Here is a 12,563-nt window from a genome sequence, read left to right as displayed (position 1 = left end):
CCACTCACTCTGACTGTGCCCACAGAGTGTGCAACATGACATCACTAAATGGGCAGTGTCGGGTAAGGCACATTTCATCAGTAATACAGTCTTCACAGTGTGTGTGTCTCTATGTGAGAGGAAAATAATGGTTTGAACCTGTGTATCATGTGATTTCAAAATGAACACTTTGAATAGCACTAATTTTATTTGTAATATTTTTCTATAAAACAAGTAGCTATTGGAAAAGAGGTTTTATTTTGTAAACTGTCATTTGTGACCTCAGACCTTCTCTGGTTAATATTTTAGTAAGCTCACAGCAGATACTTCCAAGATCATGTGTGAAGGATAGTGCATGCTGAGATTTGACATAAAGATACATACATTGTCTAGTTGTTTGATTTTATTAATATAGTGTGCCAATTTTGTGACTGTGATCCTGTGAAAGTCTCATTGAACTAAAAAATTATGAAAACTATGAAATTCTGTTCCACTAATGAAGGAACTTATATATAAAATAAAGTGTGAATAAATCTCTTAAAAAAAAAAAAGAAAAGCAATGATGAGAGTGGCAGCTCTGTCTTGTTCCAGACCATAATGCAAATGCTTTGCATTTTTCCCCATTTAATATGATCTAGGCTTTAAGTACATTATAAATAGCCTTTATTATGTTGATATATCTTCCCTTCATCCCTTGTCTCTCCAGTGTTTTAATCATGAAGATGTGCTGGGTACAGTAGTTTGGTTTGGCAGACATGGTCATTTAGCTTTGGAAATACTTTGTTCCAAGTTATTATAGCTTTTAGTGTTTCCATGGAGAAGTCTGAGGTAATTCTGATGGGCCTACCTTTGTATGTGATGAGCTGTTTTTCTCTTACAACTTCAGTATTCTCTCTTTGTTTGCTATGTTTAGTGATTTAAGTATTATGTGATGTGGGGTGTCTCTTCTCTGGTCCTGTGTCTTATTTGGTATTCTGAGTGCCTCCTGTACCTGGATTGGTCTCCCTCTTGTAATGTTCAGAAATTTTATCTTCAATAATTTTGTTGAAGAGATTCTTTATTCCTTTGACTTTTATTTTTTTTCCTTCCTGTATGCCTGTGTCCCGAATATTTGATCTTTTTAAGGTATCCCAAAGTTCCCTCATGTTCTATTTGCACATTTTTTGAACTTGACAGTGGTGTTCGAAACCTGGTTGAATTCTTCTGACATGTGTGGAATCCTGAAATTCTGTCCTCTGTGTTTTCCTTTTCATTGGTGAGGGTTTCTTGGGATCCTTTTAGGAGGGTTATTGCATTTATGTTTTCTGTTATTTTTTTTTCAACATTTAAATCTCTTGCTTAAATTCCATTTTTATTTCTTTTTCTTCAGAGAATCAGTGCTATGTATTTAATTTTTTTTCTTTTTTCTTTTTATACTAAGTGGAAACCTTGTATGGATGGATACCTCACATGTTGGTACCATCTCTCTACCTTCATTCCATTGAGGGCTCTTATTAGTGGGTTTGCTGATGTTTACCATGGAGTTTTATGTTATGCCTTGTGAGAGCAGCAGTTATTCATTGGCAGGATGGGGAGAATGCCTCTGGATATCTACCCCCTCCATGTCTCTCACATTTTTTCTGCCCCTTGTTCCCCCAAAGTCCCTGAGCCTTTCTGGGTGTGCTTTAAGTGAACTTTGCTGTTGAGCTCTCCACAGATTCTGTATTTCTGCACTGGTACATTTTTAGTATCCTCAGTGTTTGTCTCTATCACCCTGGCACAGGGTTGCTGGCTCACCATGGAGGAAGCACTCTTTGCCACCTCACCAATTCCTCTTGTTTCACTGGGTCCTAGGAAGTTAGTTTTATATCCTTGTCTTGTTAATAGAGTGGATATCCTTGATTCTCACTGCTTTCTGAAAAAGAAGAAACAGATTCTTCAATGGGGAGTGAGATCAGGATAGGGGATAAGCACTGCTAATTTAGCAAGATTTTGATGGGTATAGTCTCACTTTTGGCCAAAGACTAGTAGGGGCTTCTCATTGGAGTCCATAATCCTGGTTCAAGCTGTGAGTTACTTTACACTAAGCAGATCTCTTAGCCAATCTGAAAGCCATGAATTACTGCCTAGGCTGTGTACCGCTATTGCACAGATGAATATGTCTTGACAGGCTGGTTGCTTTCATAGTGCAGAGTCCCATGCTTGCTCACAATGTTGTTGGCCATTTTCTCCCAGAAACTTATGTAGTGCTTTTCAGTACTATATAGGCTAACCATCAGGAAACTGATTTCTTTCCAGATTCAACTGGATCTCTTGATATTCTGTGTTGGAAGCATGTGGTGTCTTCAGGAATAGGGTCTTGCCTTTTACCTCGGGAAGTTAAGCAAGTGCTTTGACAGAAGTCTGTCTTGTTTTGGGGACCTTGTAGGCCTCTCTGATCAACAGTTCAACATTTCTGGTATTGGTAGTCATAAGCCAGTGACAAATGATTTAGGATTAGCTTGATCCTCCCTCTCCAGGGCCTTCCTACCAGAGAATTATTACATGCTGCTACTCAAGGTTATATCTTTTAGTGTGCTATCCAGGAGGAAGGTTTCTATGGTACCAATTCATTTTGGATTTGGATTTGTCTATATTTCTTCCCACCTTCTCATTCCTTCCCCCAAAATCCTTCTATCCCTCCTATCTGACTCTTGATTTCCTTCTCAGGTATGCCTGCAACTCAAGCTGTTTCAGTTTAGAAGCCAGAGACGAGGGAGAACATGCGGTGCTTGTCTTTTTGTGCTTGTTCACTTAGTATGATCTGTTTCTAAGTCTGCCCATTTTTCTACAAATTTCATTATATTATTCTTTCTTAGTGCTGAGTAGAATTCCATTGTGTATATGTACTACATCTTCATTATCCATTCATTATCTAATAGTTCTTAGCTATTGAGAATTAAGCAGCTATAAACATGATTGAGCCAATATTTCTGCAGTGAAGAATATAATACTGCAGATGGTAGATGCCCAGGAAAGGATTGCTATGTCAGTTGGTAGGTCTATTTTCATTTTTTCTCAGGAGTCTCCATATTGATTTCCATAATAGTTGTATAAGTTTTCACTCCCATCATTAGCATGAGGTTTCTTTTTTACACATCCTTGCCAACATTTAATGTAATTTGATTTTTTAACATTTTCCATCATTTCTGGAGTAAGGTAGAATCTCATCGTTATTTACATTTCCCTGATGTTTAAGGATGTTGAACATATTCCTAAGTGAGTATTAGCCATTTGTATTTCTTCCATTGAGAATTCCCTATTCAGTTCTCTGCCAATTTTTTTTGTTTTTGTTTTTCAAGATAGGGTTTCACTTGAGGCCAGACTGACCTGGAATTCACTCTGTAGTCTCAGGATGGTCTCAAACTCATGGTGATCCTCCTACCTCTGTCTCCTGAGTGCTGAGATTAAAGGCATGCTCCACAATGCCCATCTTTCTCTGTCCTATTTTTGACTAAATTATTTAATTTTTTTATTGCTTAGTTTTTTGAGCTCTTTGTAGATTCTAGATGTTAGGTCTGTCAGTGGTGTAGGTGGTAATGATTTCTCTGATTCTGTAGGTAGTCTGTTGATTTTGTTTATGACAAGTTTGGCTATACAGAAACTTTTTAGCTTCATGAGATCCTACTGGTTGATTAATTATTTAATTTCCTGGGGCACTTGTGTATTATTCAGGAAGTCTTTCCCCACTCTTATGTCATGGAAAGTTTCCCCTATTTTCTTTTATAATCCAGTAGTTTGAGAGTTTTAGGTCTTATGCTATGGTCTTTAATCCATTTGCAGCTGATTTTTGTGCATGGTAAGAGGAGTAGGTCTAGTTTCAATTTTTTTTTTAATATAGTTATCCAATTTGTCTAGCACTATTTGTTGATGATGATGTATTTTCTCCAGTGTATGTTGTTGGTGGCTCCTTTCCCAAAGATCAAGTAGCTATAGTTACTTGAATGAAAGTTCTGTTCCATTGGTCTGTAAGTCTGTTTTTATGTCAGTTACCATGCTCTTTTTGTTACTGTGGCTTTGTAGTATAGCTTTAGATCATGTATGCTGATACCTCCATAGTTTTTTCTTTGCTAAGGACATTTTTTAGGTATCCAGGACTTTCTGCCATTACATATAAATTTTGGGATTGTGTTTTCTATCTCTGTGAAGAAGTGTGATGCTGGGATTTTTCTTGGCATTGTGTTGAATCTGTATATTGCTTTTGGTAGAGTTGCTACTTTCACAATATTAATTTTACCTATCCAGGAACATAGAAGTTCCTTCCATTTTTTCATGTTCTACTTAATTTCTTTCTTGTGTGTTTTTATTTTTTCATTATATAGGTCTTTCACATCATTGGCTGCTGTTATTATAAGGTATTTGAATTTTGTGTGTATGTGACTATTGAAAATTGGGCAGCATCCACTGACTTTTTCCCTGGATGTTTGTCTTGTGCATACAGGACTTACACTGATTTTTGTGTGTTGATTTTGTATTCTGCCACTTTGCTACAGGAATTTATCACCTTAGGAAGTTTTATGGTAGAGTCTTTTAGATTATTTACATACAGGATCATGTCCTCTGCAAATGGGCTAGTTTGACATCTTCCTTTCTAATTTGTATTCCTTTTATATCTTTATTCTGTCTTATTGCTTGGGCTAGTACTTCTAACAGTATGTTGATGAGCAGTGGAGAGAGTGAGCACCCTGTCTTGTTCCTGATCTTAATGGGGACTTCTGAGTCTTTCCCATGAAGTCTGGTTTTGGCTTTAGGTGCTTTGTATTTAGCCTTCATTGGGTGGAGATATCATCCCTCCATTCAATCTCTCCAGTTGTTTGATCATGTAGTGATGATGTATTTTGTTGATGGGTTTCTCTGCATCAATTGTAATTATCATATGGTTCTTATATTTATGATTAGTGTTGTGTATTAGACCAATCGATTATTGTATGATGAACATCCCTTCATACCTAGGATAAAGCTTGATTGATTGAGGTGGATAATGTTTTTGATGTGTTGTTGAATTCAGTTTGCAAGGTTTTTTTTTTTTTCATGATTTTTACATCTGAATTCAGCAGATATATTGGTCTAGAGTTTTCTTTTCTTGTTGTATGTCTGTCTGGTTTTGGTATTGGTGTGATGCTACCTTCATAGAAGGACTTGGGGAGCTGTGAGGATGGACTGTGGGTTGCTTTACTGTGCCCAGTGCCATCTTTTGTAGTGTGAGTGTTTGTTCTGTGCCATTATGGGTTTTTTGAGGATTTTTTTGATATTAGGCTCAGTTAAAAGATCTTGGACTATGAGGATGTTTGAACACTACTAGGATTGATTAAAAACTATGGGGACTTTTAAAGTTGGACTAAATGCATTACCTTTTACATCATGCATGGTTATCACTTTATGGAGGCCAGAGTAGAATGTGGTAGTTTGATTCAGGTGTCCTCCATAAACTTAGGTGTTCTGAATGCTATGCTCCCTGCTGATAGCAATTTGGGCATTAAAATTTCTTGAAGATAGTGTACTATTGGCAGCAGGCTTATGGGTATTATAGCCAGCTTCCTCTAGCCAGTGTTTGGCACACTCTCCTGTTGCTGTTGTCAAGCTGATGTTGGGGAGGAGGTGATGTCCACCTTCTGCTCATGCCATCATGGAGCTTCCCCTGAGTCTGTAAACCAAAATAAACCCTTTTTCCCACAAGCTGATGGTGGTCAGATGTCTTCTGCCAGCAATGCAAACCTGACTGCAGCCATGTTTGTATCATTTGTTTTGTTTTTCCTAAAAAGAGAATCATATATTTTTTTGAATTTTTTTCACCCAAGTTCTTTATGTGCTAGAGATATTAGCCCTCTTCCATGTTATCAAGTAACTTAAAAGTAGGTGCTAGGCAATGTGGTTAAAATGCATTTTTCCTATTTTATTACTGTCTTTTCAGTTACCCTTAGATATCCGCCCAATTGAACAGCTGTTTAATTAATTAAAAATATCAATCAATTTTTTGTAGTTTCTGACTTTAAAAGACATTATTGGAAAAAAGACTTTATTTACTCTAGATTATAGAAATTGTCCTTTATACTTTTTCTCTAGTTCTATGATTTAACACAATTAATTTATTTAGAATTAGGGGTGAACACAGTTTTAATAAAAAATTTTGATAACTTTAATATATGAAAATATCGCAAATTGGTCATATTTCCATTAGGTTATAATCTTATGTCCCCACTTTCTGACCCCTATTCCACTGACGGCCTTCAAGTGGAGTTATTGCTAATCACTGTGCATTCATCAATGTACCATTCAGTTTCTTTTAAGGGACAATTCCTTAGAACATATCTTCTCATCCTGTGGCTCTTATATTCTATTCTAACCCCCTTTCACCATGTTTCCTGTGCCTTTGTGGGTATATTATATGTCACCATTAGTATTGAGCTCTTGGAAGCCTCTAATTTTCTGCTTTGATGAGTTTTGAATCTCCTCAGTATTGACTGTTGTCTCCCTAGAGGAGGCTATCAGGCTTGCTCTGAAAGCAGCACTCATATTTAAATTGCCATTTTCTATGAACTATTTCATGGGCTCTAGTGGGTATGATAGAGATGACTTGTCATTTGCTAGGAAGTTGGCTTTCTTTTTTATCCTACTAATGGATCTTGTGTCTCCCTGGTATGGACTACCATCTGTAAAAAGCAGATTCTCTAGCCAAGAGTAAGAGTAACATTACCAAAAGAGTTAAATATAGATATTTAGAAGATTTTTTTTTTTTTCTACATAGGGTCTCACTCTAGCTCAGGCTGACCTGGAATTCACTATGTGTTCTCAGGTTGGCCTTGAACTCACAATGATTCTCCTACCTCTGCCTCCTGAGTGCTGGGATTAAAGGCGTGCACCACCATGCCCGGCTCTAGAAGACTTTTTGAAGGGCATAACCTCTCCTTTTAGCCAAAGAATTGTGGAAGCTTCCATCTGGGGTCCATGGCCTTCCAAGCCATAGGCTTCTGATTTGTTTCTCAGTATCAAACATGAGTTCCCTGTCAGTGAACAGGCCTCATATCCAATCAGAGAATAGTTGGTTGCAGTATGTGCCAGTATTATACTGGTAGGTACATCTTACATGGCTTACATTGCAGGATTTACTACTTAAGACCATTTAGTTTTTAAGGATTATCAATTATGCTTTGCTACATACTTACTCTAATACCATTATTTTAGAAACTACTGTTTTTCTACTTTCATTATACAAAAAATTTCCATTGGTCTTTGAATCTAATTCTGTTCCTTTTTCCTAGTCCTATTAACACCTGATTACTCAGTAATACAAAATAGATTATCATATAGAAGTATTAACATTTATTCAGATTTACATAAAATTTGGAGTATTATGAGAGTAAGTTTTCTGGCTTGCTCCCCTGAAGTGATCATAGATAAACTTGAGTGCAGGAAGATGTCAAGGAGAAGTAGGATTTGATGATGAGGAATGCAGAGTCTTGGAACAAAACCTCATAAAGAAGAACTTGCCAGTATGTGTGTGTGTAAATTAATAAATAATATGAATGGTACAGTATAAGGTTGTAGCCATAGTAAGGCACATGACTTTTGGAGGGTTCCCTCTGCCATATAATATATGTCGACTTAGTCTTTGATAGTACTGTTAGTGTTTAAGTAGAGGTAGGATCCCATCTGATTTGTGTTGTAGGTAGATTTTTTTCTTTCCATCAAAGATGAGTAAAATGGATTTTAGAGAAATTCTATAAGCAAATAAATCACTAGCCATTTCTACAGTAGTTTAGATAAGGTATATTAGGGACCAGATTTTGGTGGGAGTGGCTGAGGTAAAGAGCAGGAGCAGAGGAGAGACCTGTTAGTGATTGCCAAGAAGAATGATGGATGGTGCAGGAAGACAAGTGAAATTGGTGAGTAGCTTCGTTCTGTAGACAGGGAGATGGAAGTATCTTGAGAAGAGGAAGCAATGGTGAGCTTGACTTGTGTACTTTAGGAGAGTGACAGTGAAGAAAGAAGATCTGGCTGAAAGCATTAGAAACAATGTTCAAGTAGTGAAGCCTGCACTCACCAATTCTTTTGCACAGCTACCTGTAACTTTCCACGGGCTATATATACATCATCTTGCCCAACTCCTTCCCTCTTATAGTAATCAAATGATTCTAGAATTTACTTCAAACTATTTAATTCTGATAGAGGTTTTTCCAGCTTCATCACTATTTATAAGTAGATATGCTTTAGGGACAAGGTTAGAAGTTGATAGACTTTGAATAATGATGACACTGTACAAGTAGTAATAAGAAAGGCTTTTTGGAGCTGATTTTAAAACAATCTCATCTCAGCAGCCATATATGAAAGTATATAAGTAAGTAAATATTAAACAAGGAAAAAAATGAATATAACAAAGCTGGGCATGGTGGCACACGTCTTTAATTCCAGCATTCGGGAGGCAGAGGTACGAGGATTGCACTGATTGCAAGGCCACCCTGAGACTACATAGGGAATTTCAGGTCAGCCTGGGCTAGAGTGAGACCATACCTCAAAAAGTGAAAAAAAGAGAAAAAAAGAATATAACAGTACACATTCCTAAAGCAACTTCTAAAGCATTCTCATTATTTTCAATTTATATTTATTGAGTATCATGGTGTTTGAGGACATGCTTATAAATCACTTCGTGGTCAGATTGAATTTGCTAATTTATGCTGGGCAAGTAAAAGAATTTTCCCATTTCATTCTCTTTACTCTCTGTGTACTTTCTGGGCAGGTCTTTTTTTTTTTTTTTTAATATGCTTGTCTCTTTTCTCAAGCTTATTTATAAGCAAGGATAGTTGTTATTTTGCCAAAAGAGCAAAAGAAAACTGAGAATACTCTTCTTTCCTCAAAGACCTAATAAAGAGACAGCTGGGCATAGCTTGATGGGCACTGCTCTGCTTTCTGGAAATGTAGCAACATGATCTTGGGTTCCTTTCTTTCTAGGTGAGGCTTCTTGGCTGAGAACCAGGGAAGGGCATGAGGGCTCCTATCTCAATATTTTAGGCTATAGACTCATTTTATTTTGTAATAATGGAGCAGAGCTTAAAATGTAACAGGGCATTATTTCTTTGGTCTTCTCAACAAGAGTCAACATGATCGTGGTGTAGGTGGAGGGAGAAGGCTTGACTGAAACAGAGCATGTATAATTGTAGACATGCACTGCGATGCATGCTGGTAACGAGTCCTGTGAGCATGTGCACACAGAGCCAGTCTTATAATATTGTTCTGTTAGTATGTTCATAGGTGTATAAGATCATATAAAATCTTGATGCAGAATATCCATTTTACTTATGAAGGTTAGTTTATGGACACAAAAAGTAATAGAAAAAAATGAATATAATGGTACATAGCCCTAAATCAGTCAATCTATTTGCTTGGGAATGAAAATCAGGCTTTTGCCAGCACTGATTTTTACCATATTTCCCTTCAATGAAATTTGGTCTGTTTTGTCTAAATATTTGATCAGCTTTTCATAGATGGCTCAATGTTTAATGGCTAAATTTGTATCATTCCTATCTTTGTTCACCCGTTAACAATCTACTAGTTTTACTTTACCCATTATTCTTTGCTGGATTCTTTTTCCTTACCTTGGTGTTCTGTAGAGCTCTGAAGCTCGTCTCTGGCTTCTTGGCTGCCAGAATCAGCATCATTCATCTTCATGCCTTCCCAGCTTTTGCACTCTTGCTGCCCACCAACATCCACTTTACTGTTGATCCCAGAAACACAGCCAATGCTGCTGTTTCCCTTCCTTTCTTACAGTGTTCTTCATAAAGATCTCCTGTAAGTGCCCTGCTCCTATCTTCCTCTCTTTGGTTGAGTGGAATGGATGCTGCTAGTCAGCAGGCTTCTGAAATGATGTCCTTCCTTTTCCCATCTGACGTTCTTGGATCACCTGTTGAAATATAATTGTGTATTACTGATGCTACTGAATTTTGATGACCCAACGACTGTGCTGGATTATCTAGAGTCTAGCTCCTTTTTTGAAACCTAAATCCAGGCATCTGCTTATTAGAAGTGTTGTGGGTGTTATTTTTCAGGTATTGTAAGTTAAAATGTCTAAATTGGACACTACTTTCTTTTCCCTCCCTTCCTTCTTCCTTCCCTCCCTCCTTTCTTCTTTCGTTCCTTCCTTCTTTCTTTCTTTTCTTCCCCCCCCCCTCTCTCTTTCTTTCCTTGATTTTTTTGAAGTAGAGTCTTGCTGTAGCCCAGGCTAACCTAGAATTCACTATGTAGTCTTCTCAGGGTGGCCTCAAACTCATGGCAATCCTCCTACCTCTGCCTCCTGAGTGTTGGGATTAAAGGCATACCACATCTCCTTTCTTCTTCCTGACACCACTTTTCCTGTTGGCAGCTGTGGCCGCCAGATCTCCAGGTCTAATACTGAGAGCCTTTTGCCGCTCTGACTGCCACATGCTTCAGAGTCCACAAGTTAGCACAATTCAGCTTTGGGGGAAATGCGTCCTCTTGGTCCTTTTTATTTTTTATCTTTCAAATGCATTTTTTTTCTACCAGAACACAAGTATAGTCATTCATTTGTATGTTTTTCTATGTTCATTTTTCTCACTAAAACAAAGTATATGTGAAATGACAAAAATCATATGGCTGACAAAACTAAACAAAAAAGAAATTAAAACAAACATTTCTTATCTTGTCAGATCTATTACTTCTGTCTTCTCTTGAACCCATCTACTTTCCATTTTCAATGTCACCATTACTATTGCACTTAGAATATAGAAATGGCATCCCACATGACTCCTACATGTCTGATCTTATAGCCTCATAATGCATTTTCTATTTGGCAGCCAGCGTATTCTTGCCTAGAGGAAAATGTTGAGGATCAGCTTGTTACTGCAGCTACCCCAACAATAGAACTCCTATGTCTGCACATGTTTAGGTGCAACACAACTGTCTCTACAAACTTAAATATGACTGTCCCTGTCTTGTTTAGCATCCTTTAGTGGCTTTCCTCTGCCCCTGGACTGTAATAACAGAGGCCTGAGTTCACCCCTCACTTAAACTCTCCCTCTTTTTACTGTTTTACTATTTTGTTTTCTTTATATTTTCTCTTGTCTCTGTGGGTAATCCTCCTCTTTACATATTTCCCTTTCACGTGGAAAGTTTTACTTCCTCTCAGGTCAAAACCTAAAAGGTGCTTTGTTTATGAAGCCCTTCTTTATACTCACATTAGGTCCTAGCTCTTTACATATGCCTAGCAATGTTATGAGAATCTTCTGTCACTATAGTTCACTTTACTCTACTGGCCTTGTTATTTATCTTACCTCTCAGCAACCATAACTTTTGCAAGAAGCAGGGCCTTGTCTATAGTAGGTCTTACAGAATATCCAGGGTTCGTTGTATTGAACATGTTGATCCCAGGTTGTAGGCAGCACTGCAGAAGTCATACCAAGTCATATGTTCTGCCTTGCCGTCCCTCTAGGGACTTAGAATGAGAAGAATCTCATTTTAGAGTAATAATTGTAATTGAATTAACCAAATCAAGAGAAAACCAGGCATGACACAGGCTGGTCTTGTGGATATTAAAAGGGAAAAATGTAGAGTAAAGAACCAAGGAAACTGAGGTACATACACATTTGTAACCACCCAGTCCTAAGTATTCAAGCATCCTAGATACCTCATCTTCCAAGCAAACATGATCTACTCCCAGTCTAACAGTATTAACCATCTACAGTCACAACACGTACAGAAAAAGGAATATTTTTTGACCTAGTTAGAGACAATCCTGGATCAAATAGTCACTTATACAATGTTCTGTTCAATCTTTCATTGTTTATTTACAAATATATATTTTAAAATTTTGTTACTTTTATTTATTTGTTTGAGAGTGACAGACAGAGTGAGAAAGAGGCAGAGAGAGAGAGAGAGAGAGAGAGAGAGAGAGAGAGAGAGAGAGAGAGAGAATGGGCACACCAGGGCTTCCAGCCACTGCAAACAAATTCCAGATGTTTGTGCTCTTTTGTGCATCTGGCTAACATGGGTCCTGGAGAATCAAGCCTCTAACTGGGGTCCTTAGGCTTCACAGGCAAGTGCTTAACCACCAAGCCATCTCTCCAGCCCTACAAATATTTTTTTTTTTTAATTTACTTGAGAGCGACAGACACAGAGAGAAAGACAGATAGAGGGAGAGAGAGAGAATGGGCGCACCAGGGCTTCCAGCCTCTGCAAACGAACTCCAAACGCGTGCGCCCCCTTGTGCATCTGGCTAACGTGGGACCTGGGGAACTGAGCCTCGAACCAGGGTCCTTAGGCTTCACAGGCAAGCGCTTAACCGCTAAGCCATCTCTCCAGCCTCCCAACAAATATTTTTTACTTACAAATATTTGTTAAGTATGATACCAGCTGCTTAGAATATACATGATAAGGAGGGAAAGTATCTTATATATCTAAAATGTAATTGTAGGGGACATATTAATTTATCAGTTTTACAAAGAGCATGGGTCCACAGAGGACAGCACACATAATTCTATTTGTACATGTATTGACATAGTTTTTACATGGGTAATATTTATCTCTGTTATTCTTCTATTTTGCCAAGATAATTTTTT

General features: G+C 37.7%; 1 protein-coding gene across 5 annotated transcripts in view; it reads left to right on the top strand.

The window, feature by feature from the left end:
- Positions 1 to 12,563, top strand: part of Enox1 (ecto-NOX disulfide-thiol exchanger 1) — a 674,222-nt gene that overhangs the window by 108,479 nt on the left and 553,180 nt on the right. The gene's annotated exons all lie outside the window — the stretch shown is intronic.

This window comes from Jaculus jaculus, chromosome 3 (assembly GCF_020740685.1).
Source record: "Jaculus jaculus isolate mJacJac1 chromosome 3, mJacJac1.mat.Y.cur, whole genome shotgun sequence".
Taxonomy (NCBI): domain Eukaryota; kingdom Metazoa; phylum Chordata; class Mammalia; order Rodentia; family Dipodidae; genus Jaculus; species Jaculus jaculus.
The sequence above is the reverse complement of the archived record's forward strand: the minus strand, read 5'-3'. Positions and strand labels throughout refer to the sequence as shown.